At 43.5% G+C, this 17,116-nt stretch overlaps 1 long non-coding RNA gene across 1 annotated transcript; it reads left to right on the top strand.

Annotated features, from left to right (window-relative positions):
* The first annotated feature begins 382 nt into the window (after positions 1-382).
* On the top strand, positions 383-6,029 carry LOC306793441. Its single transcript, XR_013772888.1, has 3 exons — positions 383-696; positions 2,762-3,643; positions 5,991-6,029. It is a non-coding gene; the product is annotated as an uncharacterized lncRNA (long non-coding RNA).
* Positions 6,030-17,116: the final 11,087 nt, after the last annotated feature.

The raw sequence follows: 17,116 nt of genomic DNA, 5'->3' as shown, positions 1-17,116 counted from the left end.
CAGTATGTTCAGTAGATATAATAAAAGTGTTTAATAATTCATAATTAAGAATTCATAATTAGTCATAAACATAAGGGTTTTGGGACTGCATAATTAAGATAAACATAAAGGGTTGTAAGATTAGGAGCGAATAAGACATGAAGCTTCTGCCAAGTTGCAGAAGTTTAACTTTTATACTGAAGGATTATCATAGAAGGAATTAAGCCATAACTGACAATTTGAATGTGTTCGAAACTCAGGGAGAGAGAGATGTGGAGATACGTTTACAGAAGTGTGTAGAGAAGTTAGCCAATAGAAATTGAGATAGACGGGAGGGGCGGAGTTGCGAACGAATATGTGGGTGGTTTCATTTCAAGTCTTTTTCTCTCTCGCGTGATGGCTCTCAGACGACGGACGTGTTTTTTATACCTGAGAAGCTGAGTTGAGTTTTTTTCAAACGGGGTTTTATTGATTTAATATTTCATGAAATAGTGTACTTCACTGTAAATAACGTGCTTGCATCAGTGGAATTAAATTCCTTATAATTGCAAACCAGTCTTGGTAGATTTCTTATTGCAGCGTGTCGACTGTACAAAGCAGCCGGACGCGTGCTCTGGCCTCCTTCTCTGTGGGGTGAGTTTTAGCCTCACACTCCTCAACCCACCCAACCGATCCTCGTCCCTGCGCCGAACAGTCGACAGTGACAAAATAACAGGGGTATGTGTTTCCCGCCTCTGTTTTCTCAAACAATTTAAAAGGCATGCAGCATGACAGTGAGTTATGAATGGCAGCAGCTGGTAGAAAATGAATGCAGCACAAACTGGGGTCCGTCGTTCAAACACACATATTATCCAGTTTACACATATCAGACCAACACACGCATGTATTTACACAAGACTGATGCCCCAGGACAAACAGTCTATCCCCCTATAGGTACACATGATTCATGAATATACACACAAAACCGAAATTACATTGATGACAACCAATTTGTAACAGCAAGCATGTTTTACAGGATTCCCAATGCAGCCTATTGTGTTTTTCACACAGCGTGTATATGATGAGGACATGCTTATTGTAATTGCAACTTCAAACTGTTCACACACCCATTAGTTCTGCTGAAATCCACACACTGCTCCCTCATGTTCCTGCAGGGCAAAGTTGATATTATTAATAATATCTTTCTTTTCTTCTTGATCTTCATGAAAAGTACATTATGTCCCCCCCCCCCCCAGTCTAATGTTCCAGATAAACAAAGCTTTTTCTAATCATTACTTCAAATGATTAATCATTTATCAAAATGGTTGCACATCAGTATTCTGTTGATCCACTAATTGATGAATTGTTTCAGCTGTTCACTGCAATTTCTGCTCCTGTCACGAAGCCTGATTCATGTTGTAATGGTTATATACAGGCAGTTCTTGGTTCAGGCCAGGCTCGTCGCACCGGATTTAGACCGTGGGGGTATCAGCTTGCCATGGGTCACGTACCTCATGCAGCAAGAGAACTGTGCCTGCATCCTGTGCCGAGCGCTCCATAAGATGGTTGTGAAAAGAAATACAAACATGCCAGAGCCTTTTTTTACCCTTGTAGCAGAATGCTAACTTGTGGAGCCAGACCTTTCGTTAATGCTGACACAGTGCTATGGAGATAGGTCTGGCTACTTGAGACAAAGGCCAAGCAAAGTTTGTGGTCTTGGTTAGGTGTCGTAAAAGTCTATGCTGACCTCAAGGACAATATATATAATGTAGGATGCAGGTTGTGAGCCCATGTTTCTGGTGGGAAACACTTTCTACCACTTCTCCCTATCACACTTCCTGAACGATCTCAGTCATTCTCTGGCCTTTCTCACAGCATCACGATTGCATGAGCAAAGGCTGGTCATAAATATCTGAGATAGCCGATGCACATTCTCAGTCAATACCCTCTCCAGTCATTCAGGCCGATGGTCGTCAAACTAAGGATCGCCCTGACCTCAGACCCGTCTCTCGCAGCTACGGGCATAAAGTCATGCTTCTTCGTTAGCTGCATCGCCGTGTAAAGCCTTGACAGCTTGACTCGTCTCTCCACGAAAAAGAAGAAAAAAAAAACGTATGAGACAAGCTCTTTTCATGTTTTACATCACTGACATCAGCCTACAAGACCAACGAGGAATTTCCAGAGGGTGTCTTGTTAGTTTTGACTCAACCACTGTAACCTTTATTTCTGCAGATGGGTCCTTTGGATCAGATATCTCCTTTCCAGCTAAGGTCTGGCTTGAGACGTGTTACCTGTAGCATGGATAATTAGAGATAGGAAATCCATGAAAAAACATGTCCTTATGCACTGTAACAAGCTAATATTTGCAATACTGTATTCTCTATTAAAAATGTACATGTTTAAATCATGTGAAATATTCGGTTGAAGCCATGAACCCCCATTACGTATGGTTGTGTCACAGGCATTTCCACCTGAGAAGATCTTTTTTTGTAATGTCAAGCGCGCTAAATATGATTTAGACCAGAATTCCACACTTAAACTGTCTCGCAAATTGTTACTTCTACTAACTGTAGCCAGATAAATAACAGCGGAGAGGGAACATGATGATCAATGTTAGTTATTGCACATTCTGTCATTAGGTTGACTGGTGAACGCAAGAATGCTAATATTCCTCATTTTAATGGAGACCTCGTGGGATCTCCCTCAGTGTCCTGAGAGGGTCCCGGCGTTGAGAGACATTGTGCAAAACATGTAGTTTTTTTGTTTTGGCTTTTTTTTCATCTCCTCTTCTTTTTTGAATCAGAGCCAAGACCAGCTGAGGAATCAACTGACCAGCAACGGATGACCAGAGTTTATAAAGATGCTCTGTCAAAGAAGAAGAACTCAGGGGCCGGCAGGGCAACATGTCTCTATTTTCATGTCTTAGATGAACTGTTGCACAAATACCCGAACATTGTGTATACCTTTGGCAACTGCAAGCAACACATCAGGTCTTGATAGAAAGAACAATTCCCTGCTGGATCCCCAGCTGCCCATGGATACCAACTTGACAGACCAGACTACGCCCCAAGAACAAGCACTTCCTGAGACCACAGCATGCCTCCAACTTAAAAAGAAAGGCCGAAGAAGAACCTGGCTGACTGAAAGACTACAGAGCAGATTCTCAAGCCCGATAGGAAGCATCAGATGAGAAAGCACAGGAGGAACACCGACGGCACACAGCAGATGATGCAAAGGATCCTGTGCTGTCCTGAACTTGCTTTCAAAAACAAAACAAGAAAAGAACACAAACAGATTGAATGTTTTTGTTATTATTTGTATGATTATTTTTATGAGGCATAAACATTTATGGATTTCATTTTTTTATTCTTCAGTATTATGTTTTGAATGTCAATATTCTGCGATCATTTTAATATTTAAACATATTTGTTTAGCAACATTGCAATATTAAATAATAATAATTACAGTCATTTATCAACTGATGTCTTTTAAATGATCTTCTTGGTTCATGCAAGGGTCTCCACTTTTGAATCAACAGTGATGCTGGTACAAGACTTCAGGCTCTTGGGCTAGAAGCGGAGGGTTAGGCCTCTTTTTCTCGCCGCATCAGCTCCTCCAGGTGGTGATCGTTCACTACGCAGACGTTATGGAGTACGTGGCTTTCCAGAATGCACATGGGGATAAGGTCAGTGTGTTCCATGTCAACATATTCAAACCTCTTGAACCATGATCTCTCGACAACACTCTGTGTTGTAGTGTGACTGGAGTCTAGTGAGTTGTCCTTTGTATTTGGCACCAGAGGCCATAGCTGCAGCGGGAAAGACGGATCTCCTGTGATGTGTGTGTCACTGGGGAAATATTTTCTTGCGTCAGTTATTGCCCTTTTGTTTCGGTCAGATTGTAGATTCTGGCATTGAGCAACAACCCTGTGTACCCTGTATAGCAATCAATGAACACCATTTTGTGATCACATGCTTGGAGCTGAACAAAGTGGAAAGGTTTATTTCGTGTCAGGAAAGTGGTGTGGGGTCTATCTATGGCTCCCATCACCCCAGGGAAGCCTGCAGTGTTGGAGAAGGCCTGGCTTATCTTTATAGCTCTGAGGCCAGCCTCGGAGGGCCAGACCATGATTTAAGAGGTCAGACGAGAGACAACCCAGACGACCCGAAGAAAGGGTCCTCAACTTCTGACTTCAGACCTGTCCCTGATCTCCCTGCACAGAGAATTAGCATTTAAATATGCCTTTTATTATTATAAAGGTCAAAAGCTCATATTATCTTCTATATATTCTCTTTCAGTAGAATTCAAGGGGACTGTTTTTTCTGTTACTTATTTGTGTGGGAAAAAAAAGCCAGACATTCTACAGTGAGACCAAGGTTTAATTACACAGTGTCCTGATCAGGGCTAAGCTGTTGAATAAAGTATCACTGGGCCTGCTGGAGGGAACGGAGGCAAGGGAGAACCAGAACCAGGACTGCACAGGGCAGCTGGCAGATGATCAGCCAACTCCCTGATTCGTAATTTCAGATGGCACCTCATTGCAAAGTGTTTGAACCATCGTCCTCTTCATTGGAAAATGCATCTTGAACTCATCGGGGGTATACAGAGGTACAACCAGCTCAACGTTATTTCCTACCCCTGTTGGTCTAGCTCCGCTCGGCTGTTGTCTCTGAGGTGAAGCAATTAAATCTAGAAGAGCAGCATCGACGTGAGAAAGAGAAGAGAAAGGAGAGCTGTGCCTGAGGGAAGATCAGAAAAGAGCGTTGTTTGTGTGAAAAGACTCCCATTTACTCCCGAGTGCAATCAACAGAAATGAGAAGGAAGCGAGACGATTCTTTAGCTCTTTCCATCAGCTCAGGGAAAAATCGATGACTTTACTTCTTTTTTACCACTGACTCGATTGGGCGAGTGAGTTCGAGCTCGATTTACTGGCCTGGAATGACATTTTACTTTCCCCGGGAAAACGGGCAAGCCTTGTTGTTGAGCCCCGAACAGGATGGCTTGGGTTCGGATGGCTGGAAAGCAAATGGAGGACCTGGGGAAGTCGGAATGAGAGTGGAAGGAGGGACGAAGACACACGACACTGAGGCAGGAATTATGACAGTCAAGATATTTCAGTAAAATACAAAAAATACCAAAATCAGCAGGCTTCATGAATGCCAGTAAAGAATGTCATGGATATCCATCCAACAGTTAAGACATTTCAGTTAAAGTGGGTAAAGCGGTGGATCAATAGATTGACGTCTAGAGAAACTAGTGGCACATTTATGAACACCACACTTAATTAAAGCATCGACGAAACAAATCGACAAACCCCTCCACCTTGATTGTGAAGCTACGGTGCTGTTGACTCACGGGGACGCGAGGCAGCGTTAGCAGCTACGGCAGTTTGGTTTTCGGTTTCCCTCCAGTACAAGTCGATATTGGCAGCTTGGATCAGTCTCTGTTTCGGTGCCATTACTATTTATACCCTCCATCCGTTGAAGCTCCTTCTCTCCCCAGTGGTTTCTGGGGATAAGGGCTTCTATCCCCGCGCTGCAGCCGGTATCATCTGCACACAAACCTCTGTGGTAACATCCTACCTGTTCCCGTGCCAAAGCGCGCACACACACACACACACACACACACACACACACACACACACACACACACACACACACACACACACACACACACACACACACACACACACACACACACACACACACACACACACACACACACACACACACACACACACTTTAACTTAGCTGGAAAGTTTATTTTTTACAATGCCTCCCCTCTGCTGTGATTTAACATGTTCTGTTGAATAAATCATTGAAACTTCTTTCCCCAGTGTTGAGATTTTGGAGGTCTTTCTAAGTCTTTTCCTTTGTCCCACGCGTCTGATTCTTTGTGTTGCTGAGAACAGTATTCTTTTGATCCACCACAATCTTTACTATATCTCGTTCTTCCAACTCTACCTCCTCCATTTATCCCTCCCCCGCCTTTTTCTCCCCCCCATCCACCTCCCTTTCTTTCCATCCCTCCAGCTGCCTCCGTTCATGCTGTGCCCGCTCTCTCCTGCTCCCTCCCTCCCACTGTTGCAGAAGTTAAAAGCAAAGTTGGGTTGACACTGAACTAAACTTGGTGAGCGTGAATTGCAGGCAACCACTATTTTTTTTTTTTTTTACTTATGCACAATAAATCCTTAAAATAGCAAATCTTTACACACATTAAAATTTTACCTTCAATGACTGTAATTCTTAGAAATCTTGCATCACAACTGTGAACCACACATTTCTTCAAACTCTTCTTGTAGCAGAGGTGGTAATGATGATATTAATAACAATAATGTCTTTTGTATTAGAAAGGACTTTACTCACAGATAGCTGTTGCTGCCAAACCCTGGTGATTAGCCCCGATACAAAACGCAATGGGAATCTTTGGATTCATCAGTTGTGCTAATTGTGATTACAGTGATTGCTGTTGATGTTGTGCACACATCATAGCACTGCCACTGTGGGACTCCTTTAACTATTCAGTCCTCTATTCAAGTCCACCAAGGAACCTTTATTGTGCAGCTTAATCCTTTTGCTGAATTACCTGCCCCACTAAATGTACAAGAACGCCAGAATACCATAAAGAGCATCTTGCCTTGTGCAGCTTTAATAATATCTGCCAGCGTGATATTGATACCTCTTTGTCATCTGTTTATTTTCCTCTGTGGACAAGTTAGCCTGGGGGAGTATTACAAGCCACAACATGGCCAATTCGTAACAACACACACACACAAACACAATTGTACGCCCCCACATGTTTAGATCTTATATCGGTGACCTCTGACCTCTAGGCTCCTGAATCTCTGGCTGATCCATATGTCATCTGTCTCCACAGCGAGAGCCACTCCATCTGTCTTTCGTCTTCCCTGTCACACTGAAGAAGAAATACAAACACGCACTTCCACAACCCTCCACGCGATCGCCTCCACATCCTGCTGCCATCTGATACACCGACTCCTCGCCAGAGTAAACAACCCCCCCGCCCCCCTCCTTCCACCCTCACACTGGCAATGTACTCATACATATTAAGCAAAGCTAAAGCCAGCGCCCAGAGGGAAACCTCATTGTGCGGACTGCAGGGATTGGCCACTTCACCTTCAGGAACAACACTCGGTTTGTTTCGGTGGTTGTTTTTTTCCCCCTCTGGTGACGAACTTGCACTATAAGAAAGGTTTACTGCAGCGTTTACTGTGCGTTTGTTTGTCAGTTGGGGTGTATCTGTCTATACATCTCCAATGTGTGCATAGTTCCCATGTGGGTACATGTAGTGAATAAAGGTTCGTATTTTCACCCATGGTCTAAGTGCAGTACCACAACACTGCTGTCACTCTGTCAGAGGGTATATAAGAGGACACAATGCCGCGAAGGCAACGGAGACAGAGTCACACCACGGACACAGACTCAGACTCTAATTTGACTTCAAAAATCTGACATCAACCTCGCAAAGTTTGAGAAACCTCAGGTGTAACAAACCTCGACAGCAGCTCTGGATTGGCCCGGGGATAACGAAAACAACGCAATTAACATCGGAGTGTTTATACTGAACTGTAGATGTTTATTTAAAAAAAAGCATTTCGATAAAGTTAGCTTTTCATCACAGTGTTCCACGCCCAAAGCTTTTGTAAGACGAAAAACACATTATGCTCATGATGCATACAGCGCACACGTCTCTATTGAGTAACTAAACTAAATCAAGAAGCAGAGTTTGTTGCACTGATTCACATTTTTTTCTTTTTAGCGTGGTTAGCGGTCATCCTCCTAAAATGGGACTTCATGGCAGTTTGAAAAAGTATAGCAACCAGCGGAGGAACCCTCTGTAATGTGTTCAAGGGTACCGACATAGAGGAAATACACCGGAGGGAGCGCAGCAGAGCGTAGGCTGCGTTATTTAACAGGCTATTATATTCTATATAATATTAAGGAAGTTGCTCGTGGATTACCATTAGGGTTTTCTGGATCAGGAATATTTTTGCCCCGCAACACCTAAAAAATGTATCTCCCGTAGTTATTAATATGTGTCCTACTTAGCAGTCTTCTTCCCTCAGCTGCTCTTTGGTCAAGTAAAACTGTTGTCATTCGTCTGACACGGTATCAACACAACACATATTAACACGCAGCAGTGTTGGGTTTGCATTGAAGGCAAACAGCATCAGCAGCAAATTAAAACAGGGGAAAAACAGAAACGCTTCACATTATAATGATGACATGTGACATGTGCGACAACTATGCTCGTCAGCATTGCGAAGTTATCACTTCTCAGCAATGTTGACACCACAGGAAGGCAACATATGTCAGAGTTAACTCGGCTTCTACCGGCAGAAAATAACTAACCAATACAGTTTTGTTTCACCAGTTATATCAGGAAATACCGTGAGTTCAGGGGGAACTTCAATTAAAAGCTGGTAATAACTACATAACCTCTTTTTTTACTGCTTCTTCCACTTTTTCTGCGTATCTGCGGGGCTAGATCCTCTGGCTTCATGTGATCACTGTTGGTGTTTGTTTATCTTTTCCTTTCTTTCTAGCAGAGTTCTAACACAACAGCACCAGTACAAAGGTCTGGCCTCTCTCTCTCTCTCTCTCTCTCTCTCTCTCTCTCTGCACCCCTCTCTCTGGCCTTTGGTATTTCACGCCTTGTAGTTTGAATTACCTGCCGATGTGGTTCAAGACCTGACAGTGCCGACTATAGATACACTCTTGTCTAATGGTACGTGGCATTTTCTGGAAGCGTTGCAGGAGCAGCAACAAAGGCCTTCAACACACTTCTGCATAAAGCAACAGTGTATACCGTATAAAGCTTAATGGAGCATTAATGGCTGCAATTACACTGTAGCAGAACGCCCGCGTGAACAATGGCAACCTCTTTGCAATCCTCCCACCTAGAATCATTACTTCAAGTCACTAATGGGTCTAATTGCAGGTCCATTCTGAGTTTGGCCTTTCTAAATGTTGGGAAAATACAATAACTGTCTATCATGCCATACAAATCCTCACTTTTAATGAAATATGGTTCACTCGTTCTGTTCATTTGCACCAGAACATAACACAGAAATCATATCTTTTTTTGGACTTGGTTCTCCATCTCCCCTGCCCTCTTTACTCCTTTTGTCATCTCTCTTTGATATTTCCCCCCCCCCTTTGCTCAGACTCCCATCGCCTCCCCAATCTCGCCATAAATTGGATGGCAGGCAATTAAGTGAGTTGTCGGAGGGCTCCCTGACTGCAATTACAAGGTGTGTGGGAATTCATGTGGAGACGCAACGCCTTGCACTTTTGATTTCTAGACGGATGTGTCTCTCTCCCTCTCTCTCTCGCTCATCCACCCGGGGAGAATAAGTTCAAAAAGGGGAGTCAATGAAAAGTGAAGAAGCACAAAGGTTCAGGAGGGGCTGACGGAGATGAAGCAGGGGGGAGGCAGGAAGACAAAGGTGGCAGGATATAGAAGGAGACAGAGAGAGAGGAGAAAGATGGCAAAAAACGAAGGAAAGTCAGGATGGCAGAGAGCAGGGTGAGGAGACGAGAGGGAGGATTCATCACACTACAGGCAGCATTTAAATCTAATCGTCACCAAATATGGGATTGTGTGTGTGTGTGTGTGTGTGTGTGTGTGTTCCTGGCCATGTACGAGAATTCACAAAAGCATTGTGCGGCTTTTGCGGCCGCTAAACGTGTGTAAGTAAGACAAAAATAAACGGTGTAATTCTCAAGGAGTGAAGTGTGCACCCAAACTGTACAGCAGAGCAAATAGTGTCTCTGTGCTCCTGTGCAATTTGCATGTGTTTGAATTCGGTAATATGGAGACATTACAGCACAAAATCTGCCCATTTCTATGCAAACGAGCTTCATTGCCAAAACGGTGCAAATCACAAAGATTTACTTTGGGATGCAGTGACGGGATGCAATGACATTTGTGTCATGAGAGTCATCAATTAAAAGCTGTAATCTTTTCAAAAATGCACGAGAAAGAAAAACAACGTGTAAATAAACAATGAAGTCGGGCTGCTGTGCCTTGTGAGCTGATGTGCACAGCTTCTCTCTTAATTGAGAGATGCACGAATCGTAATCGTCATAAAATGTGCATGTGTGCTCTGCGGCCGGGGGAACAAGATTGACATGTGCAAAGTTAATGTCAACCCATTCTCCAGTAACCTGGCTTCTCTGAGGAATCTGGTTACTTGATGGAGTTCCACCGGTTTAAACAAATCAAAGTCTGTTTTCAGGTCAATGGGAGTGCTACTAAATATGTGAAAAGAGTTGTATAAAGCCTTTTGAGGCTTCAGGGGGAGCTGCGAAAACTCTAATAAGCCAGCGTCTACTGGGGGCAGAAGACAAGAGGTTGAAAAATTGAAAAAAATTCTCGAGGTGTGGAGTTGAATAGAAATAGTGGAATAGACAAGGAAGAGGAATGCATTGAATGAAAAACGCGATATGTTGGGTTCCGGTGCATTGAGTTTGATCCTTTAAAAAAACAAACTGTTTATTGAGCTCGGCAAAGTTATGGGAGTGATATGCTGAATTGGTAGAGTACTCTTTAAAGTGCATGCAAACACACTGAGTCAGTGGCAGACACAGACTGTCTGAAGGGTGCTTTGGTGCACCAGCACGCAGAGAGTTTTCTAGCAGTACAGCGTAACTTATATGGCAGTGCATCATGTTTTCTCGATGTTAACGGCAACCTAGAGGGCACTTTATCACAGTAAATCTACCACAGGGGCATTCGTAGGGGACACTTTTGCAGCGGTTTGTTCGAACATTGGGTGATTAAAGACAAAAATCACAAGCCAGCTTCAACAAACGCACTTTTTTTTCCCATTAGTGCTTCATTATTATTGCAATTTACTCCCAACAAAAGGTTTGTCAGGCCAAGGTGGGAAAATAACCCATTCCTCCCAGCCCAGCCCCAGCCTGCAGAATATGAAACACGTCAAAAGGATTTCATTAAGGGGCGAATTTATATTCGTTTTCTGTGCTTTTGGAGCCGTGTCAAAGACCGACCGACACCTTCATTACCATGTAGAACACGCCGCCTCTTTAATTTCACCAATAGCAGCAAAGTTCCTGGTTCATTAACGGTGCCCTTGTGGCCACAGTCCACGATTGATAAACTCAGGGCTGACTCTTTGGTCAGTGAATAACAACACACACACACACACACACACACACACACACACACACACACATTCATGCAGGGACACACATGCATACGTGGGCAGACATATTTTGAAAAGCTTTGTTTGAATTCAGAGGTGAATAATAACATCTGACGCACACATACGAGGCATTCTTTATGCACCCACACATCCTATATTTTAGATGCTTTACTTGAATTCACCATTGAATAATACATCAAGAACATGGTTTAAGGACATAAAGAAGTTCAGCGCCTGGTTACCTGCTATCATCAACATAAATGAAAGGTCTATACAGCCGTATTTCTTTCTGTAGACAAAACACACCCCAGCGCAAAGGCGACAATGGTGTAAACACACAGTTTAAAATAATCCAAGCTTTCAATCACATTCTCCCACAGGCTCTAAACCGTCACCATCGTGCCACTGAGAGTCTGCTACTGGTTGATGCAGGTTTCTATCAATCTAGCAGAGAGATTCTGTGTTTCTCTTTGTGTGCAGAAGCGTCAAGGTCAGTCAAATGTAAAATGCATTCAAGACGATCATAAGAGAGCTTCCCCCGTAATTCATTTAGACATTCTATACAAACACCGTCCGACTGGCCGTATTTGTAGCCTGATAATCCGACTAAACTGCCCTCTTGTTTCACTTCATTCAATCATCCGGGCCCGATGTTCATGTCGGCCATATTTCTGTTTGATAGGATTAGGAATATACAGAGGAGATATGTATCAATGACAGAGAGGTGTGAGAGGACTCCATGAACACCAACGTTAAATGTTGGCCTTTTGGACTGAGAATGTTACACTACACACCTGATGAGAGCAAAATGTCTGTTTGTGTGTGCTGGAATACATGGACTCATTGTGCGGGGGAGAGACTGGGATGAGAGAGGAAAAGGAAGGGATGGAGGAAAAAAACAAGGAAGAAAGGCAAGAGGGTAATAGACTACATGACCAGTTCAAGATGAGTCATCAGAAAGAGAATAAAGAGGGATTTTGGTATAAAATAGTCACAATTTGGCCTATGCCAAGCGATAACTGAACGATTAACATGACGACACAAGTATCATAAGTTGTGTGTGTTTGGATATCAGTTAGCAAAAATTGTTTACATTTCCAAAACATGTGGTTACAAAAACATCACAGAAGATAGAGATACTGTTTCACTGCACTTTAATGCTACCCAATACCATACATACAACATTTTAGGCGATAGACAACTTCGTGGCAACAGCCTGGAAGGCCTCTATTTGTTTCAACATGTCAATGTTTTCTAACATTGCATCATTTGCTTTTGTCGAAAGCTACTTTGATATTTACATGGGCAGCAATTTAAGGTTTCCCGCCTTGCTCACGGACATCCAACATGTGGAAACCAGAGATCAAACCACCAACCCTTTGATTAAAGGCCCACCTGCTCTAACAACTGAGCTGCCGCCTCCCTTTCACTGGCCTGCACAGAGCCCTGATCTCAACCGACACCTCTGGGATGAATTGGAACAGAGACTGTGAGCCAGGCCTTATTGCCCAACATCAGTGTTCAACCTCACCAACGCTCTGGAGGTGTGAAAGGCAGGAACAGAGGGATGACATGATGAAGGCGGGACAGGAGAGAGGGTTAAAGATAGAGATGGATGGACGAGGACGACATCCAGGCATCCAGGATGATTTGTAAGGAGGACAGAAAGAGTAGCGGCGGAGGAAAAGGAGAGAGGCAGAGATGGATGAGTGGTAGCAGGAGGGAGCTGCAGGTGAGGGAGAGGAACACAGAGGTGGAGAGAGGGATGGAGGGTTTAAGTGGAGGGGACAGAAAGCAGTGTGTGGCCCTGGTTGCGTCAGGGTGTAGTGCGGGCAGTTGGCCAGCGGCGGGCGGGTGGGGGGGGGGGGGGGGCGCAGGCAATCTAATCAGCTGTAATGGGGTCAAAGGTCACTGTTCACTCCGGCAAAAGTGCTCTGGCCAACTGCCTGAGCAAGAGACATCGAGCAAAAAAAGAACACAAACACACAGATCACTCACTCTCCCAGCAGATGTAGTATATCTTGATAACTAGAAGGGTGTGTGTGTGTGTGTGTACTTCTGTCGTTACGAAACATAAACAGAGAGAGAAGAGGTATGTTGTATGACTTTGGTCTTGTGCACGTCCACTGGTGTCAAATGTACAACCAGAGATTATTGATGATATTGGTATTCAAGAATAGGAGTTATTAAACTTTCTGCTGCTGTAATAACTGTGGTCTGACAATCGTTACATGTTACGTTTGCTGACACAGCACAGTGTGTTTTTGGAAAGGTTTTATCCTTTTTTTTTTCTTGAAGTGCGTGACCCCTTTTCAAAGATTTATTGCAGCCGTATATTGGTCGAACACCTTTTGAGACCGTCTCCAAACTACATCTTCACAGAGTAGAGGGATTGACTCTTCTGTGTGGCGGTGAGAGAAGTGCAAAGGCTTGAGCTTTTCTCTCAAGCTCTATTTTTTCATTCTTGACACAACCATTTCTGTCAATCTTTGTGTGACCGAACGAGTGCAACATTATGAATAACTTCCATCAGAGACTGACTTAAAATCTGTGCCAACATGTCCATATATGCGCGAGTGCTGCATCTTGCCTCTCTCTATAACGGGCCAACTTTCCCCCTACGTACAAGTGTTGCCTTTCGGAACGGCTATAAACACTGAAATGTTGACTGTTTGAAGACAGTTGGTGGCGTTTAAATGCCCCCCAAATAATGCCTCAATGCACCAACAAAAGCTGGTGACAGAAAATGCCAATTCTGTAAATAAATGCATGTACCGGTACTGTCTGCAATGCAGGTTTTTGAAATACTCTACACATAGGTTCTGCAAATGTTTTAAAAGTGAGGGTGTTTTCACCATAAATAGATTTTTGTCAGGCTTCAAGTAATGCGTTTATTTTACTTAAAGTGCCTGCCATTGTGTAAACAGTTTCCAATGACGGCTTCTCAGATGGTTCTGTGGAACAAGGTTTGGTTCACTTCCTGCAATTGGGTGAGATTATGTTCTGTCTGCAATCGAACAGCTCCAGGATTCGCTTGGAAGCGGACCACCTCCCAAGCAACCTTGGATTGCAGTGAATTGGGGGATACATTCCATGCTGTAAACAACCATCTTATATTGTTGCTGGACAGGAGGAGGAATGAGGGAACGGGGGAGTATATTACTGCTCTTGTTACATATAACCTGGAATTGAATCTCACTTTGTTTGGCAACCTCCTTGATTCGAGAGAAAACAAGAAGAAAACATTTCAGACCGAACCAAAGGGATGATGCTTCGCTGTAAGAACATCACCTCTTCCTGCTTTGAAGTAAGACCATATTTGGACGGTGGATCTTATTTTACATTAGAGTGCCATTACATACTGGGACTTCTGCTCTCTTACATGTAGTTTTTATATACGTATAATGACACAATTGCACACAAAGGGTGTTTTGTGCAGGGACAAATGTATTTAATGAAGTATTTCACTCTTTATCATCAGAATACATTCGAATCCAAAATTCAAGTTGTTGGTTCAGCAGTTCACTCGTTTGCTTCTGCAGTAAAAATGTGTCTTTCAGAGGTTGGTTGAATTGCCTCTGAGCCACTGTGTGTGCATGTGGCGGGGCAACAAGAAAAGCCTTTTAGAATTATAATGTGTGGTACGATCATTATCCTTTCCCTCAAGCCAAACTGCACAGTAAAAACAACCCACGTCAATAGTCCCCAGCCAGGCTACAGTATCTGTTCCCAATCTGAGTAATGATCACTCAGCTGCAGCGCACCAGAAGAATCACAGTGCTCACGCGTATGGAGCCCAGAGGCGTCCGGCAGCCAGGCAGCTGGGCTCGTGCGCCTCTCATCCACTTTGCCTCTGAGGCACTTGAGAGATCGTCAAGTAATTAGACACTACACACTGTCATGATGCGTTCCCGTTGACGACCTGATTAATGCCTCCCACTCCCTTTGTCTTCTGTGGCTTTGTTGACTTGACCACTCTTTATTGCATCTTTGGTTGATCTCGGAATGCATTTCAGGCATGAAATATTGCTGCTTCATTGTTTTTTCAATTAAAAACACATTTGGCTCAATTTCCCCTCATTACCACATGCAGTGGGGGAAAAGGGGTCGAGGCGTTGTCTTCTAAAGTGCATCTAGGACATTTTTCCGCTCAAGGGTGTCAATTTGTGGTGATTTAAAACTACTTTTGGATTAATTGGGAGAAAACAACATTAGATGCTTTTTATGAGGTGATTAAGGGACAAATGGTCTGTTATTTCCAAACTGTCCAATCATGTGGTGGGGAGCTAATAGCTGAAGAATCTCAGCAGGGACGATAAAATGAGACCTCACAACAAAACCTGGAAAATCCCCTCCGCTGGATGCTGCGGGAGAGCTTTCACTGTCACCTCTTGAATTCAAAATTTGAAAATGTAAATACAACAGGTAGTGCAATTGATCCTCCTTCACATGACCTGAAAGAAAAACTTTTGCGCTGCTCACAGCACAAGTGAAAGAGACCGCCAGATGCTCGATGAGAAGTAGCCAGGATGAAAATCAATGTGTGATGAGCAAGCAAGCGGCATACTGCGGTGCTAAGAAGTGAAGCCAACTCGAAGTGCTAAAAAAATTCCCATAGACACCCATGTAAAAAAAACAACAACTTTACAGCAGAAAGAACCATGTTTACAGCCGGTACAAAGAGCGTTTTTTCAGCTTTATCCCTAATTTTCCCATTCATGAGAAAAGTATGCAGGGGGAACTAACTTCTTTTAATTATACCAAGGCTTAAATGTATGTATAAGTATGGGTGTGTCCGTTACGGGTGACAGGTGGGTGCCATCTCAAGTCGCTAGCTTCTAGCTGTCTGCTCTCCTGGGCCGGTCTCAGCTCCACCAAAGATCCACCTCTTTGCCAATTTTTAGATGCGGCTGGAGATGGGCTGTATCGTCACGGAGACACCCAATTTGAGCTTCACAAAGGCTCCTCAGAAACCTATGGGGGACGTCACAGACGCTAAGCCCATATCTTACACGCTCTGTGTGCGCAAGGATGTTGTAAAGCTATACTAGAAAACGGGCTTCCATCAATTCACCTCACAAGTTCAAAGTAGAGTTCCAGCAAATAAGTAAACCTTTATTATTTCGCACATTTCAGGAACAGCAGTGCTAAAGTGCTCCACATAGCACACAGCATGAAAACACACATACAAATGTAGAAAACTAAAACAGATACAACAGAAGCAATATAACAAACGAATCAGAAGCAACAAACTTATAAAAACGCCAGCCAACATCATTTTTTTAAATATTATGTGGTACAGACTCGGCTGACCTGACAGCGAGGGGGAGGCTTTGTTTTGAGCCTGTACCGTGGGATACATCAAAAGATGTGAGTAATCTTGGTGCAGAGAGTATGGGGTTACAAGTTCGGAATTATAAGTTTTACTTGGGAAACCTTGAGCAGAGGAGAAGCTCATCGGGGGATATTGTTGATTTTTACCTTAGCAAAAGTTGGGAAAATAAATCGGTGAGAGTATCCTCCCCATGGACGATGCATTTTTTCACTGACATGCTGCAGATTGTGTAGCATATTGTTTACCCGAGTTCCTTGCGTCAGTCTGCCGAATTTCATATTTCCAATGTTGTGACAGCATGCACCTGCAAATAGTGCTCGAGCCATCTCGCAAACTGAGCAGCGACATTTGAATAGCCGCTGGCATATTTTATGACACAATTAAATGTTTGTGAAGACTGTAAATGCGTGTGAAGTGTTCACGTTGTCGATGGAAGTCGTGTTCGGGAATGGTGTGGAATGGTGTTGCCAAATCATTTCCAATATTAATTGGCAGAAGCTCCAAAAAGTCGCTAAAAGCAGCCAGATGACGTCACACGCTCATCTGCATACGCTTAGTGGTTGTGTCCAAGTAGGTCTATATCTGTGGGTCCACAGTACTACACGTCTATTATGTCATGCCCTCTAAACGGT

The sequence above is a fragment of the Melanostigma gelatinosum genome (genome assembly GCF_949748355.1).
Source record: "Melanostigma gelatinosum genome assembly, chromosome: 19".
NCBI lineage: Eukaryota > Metazoa > Chordata > Actinopteri > Perciformes > Zoarcidae > Melanostigma > Melanostigma gelatinosum.
This window is presented reverse-complemented; position numbering and strand designations above follow the sequence as displayed.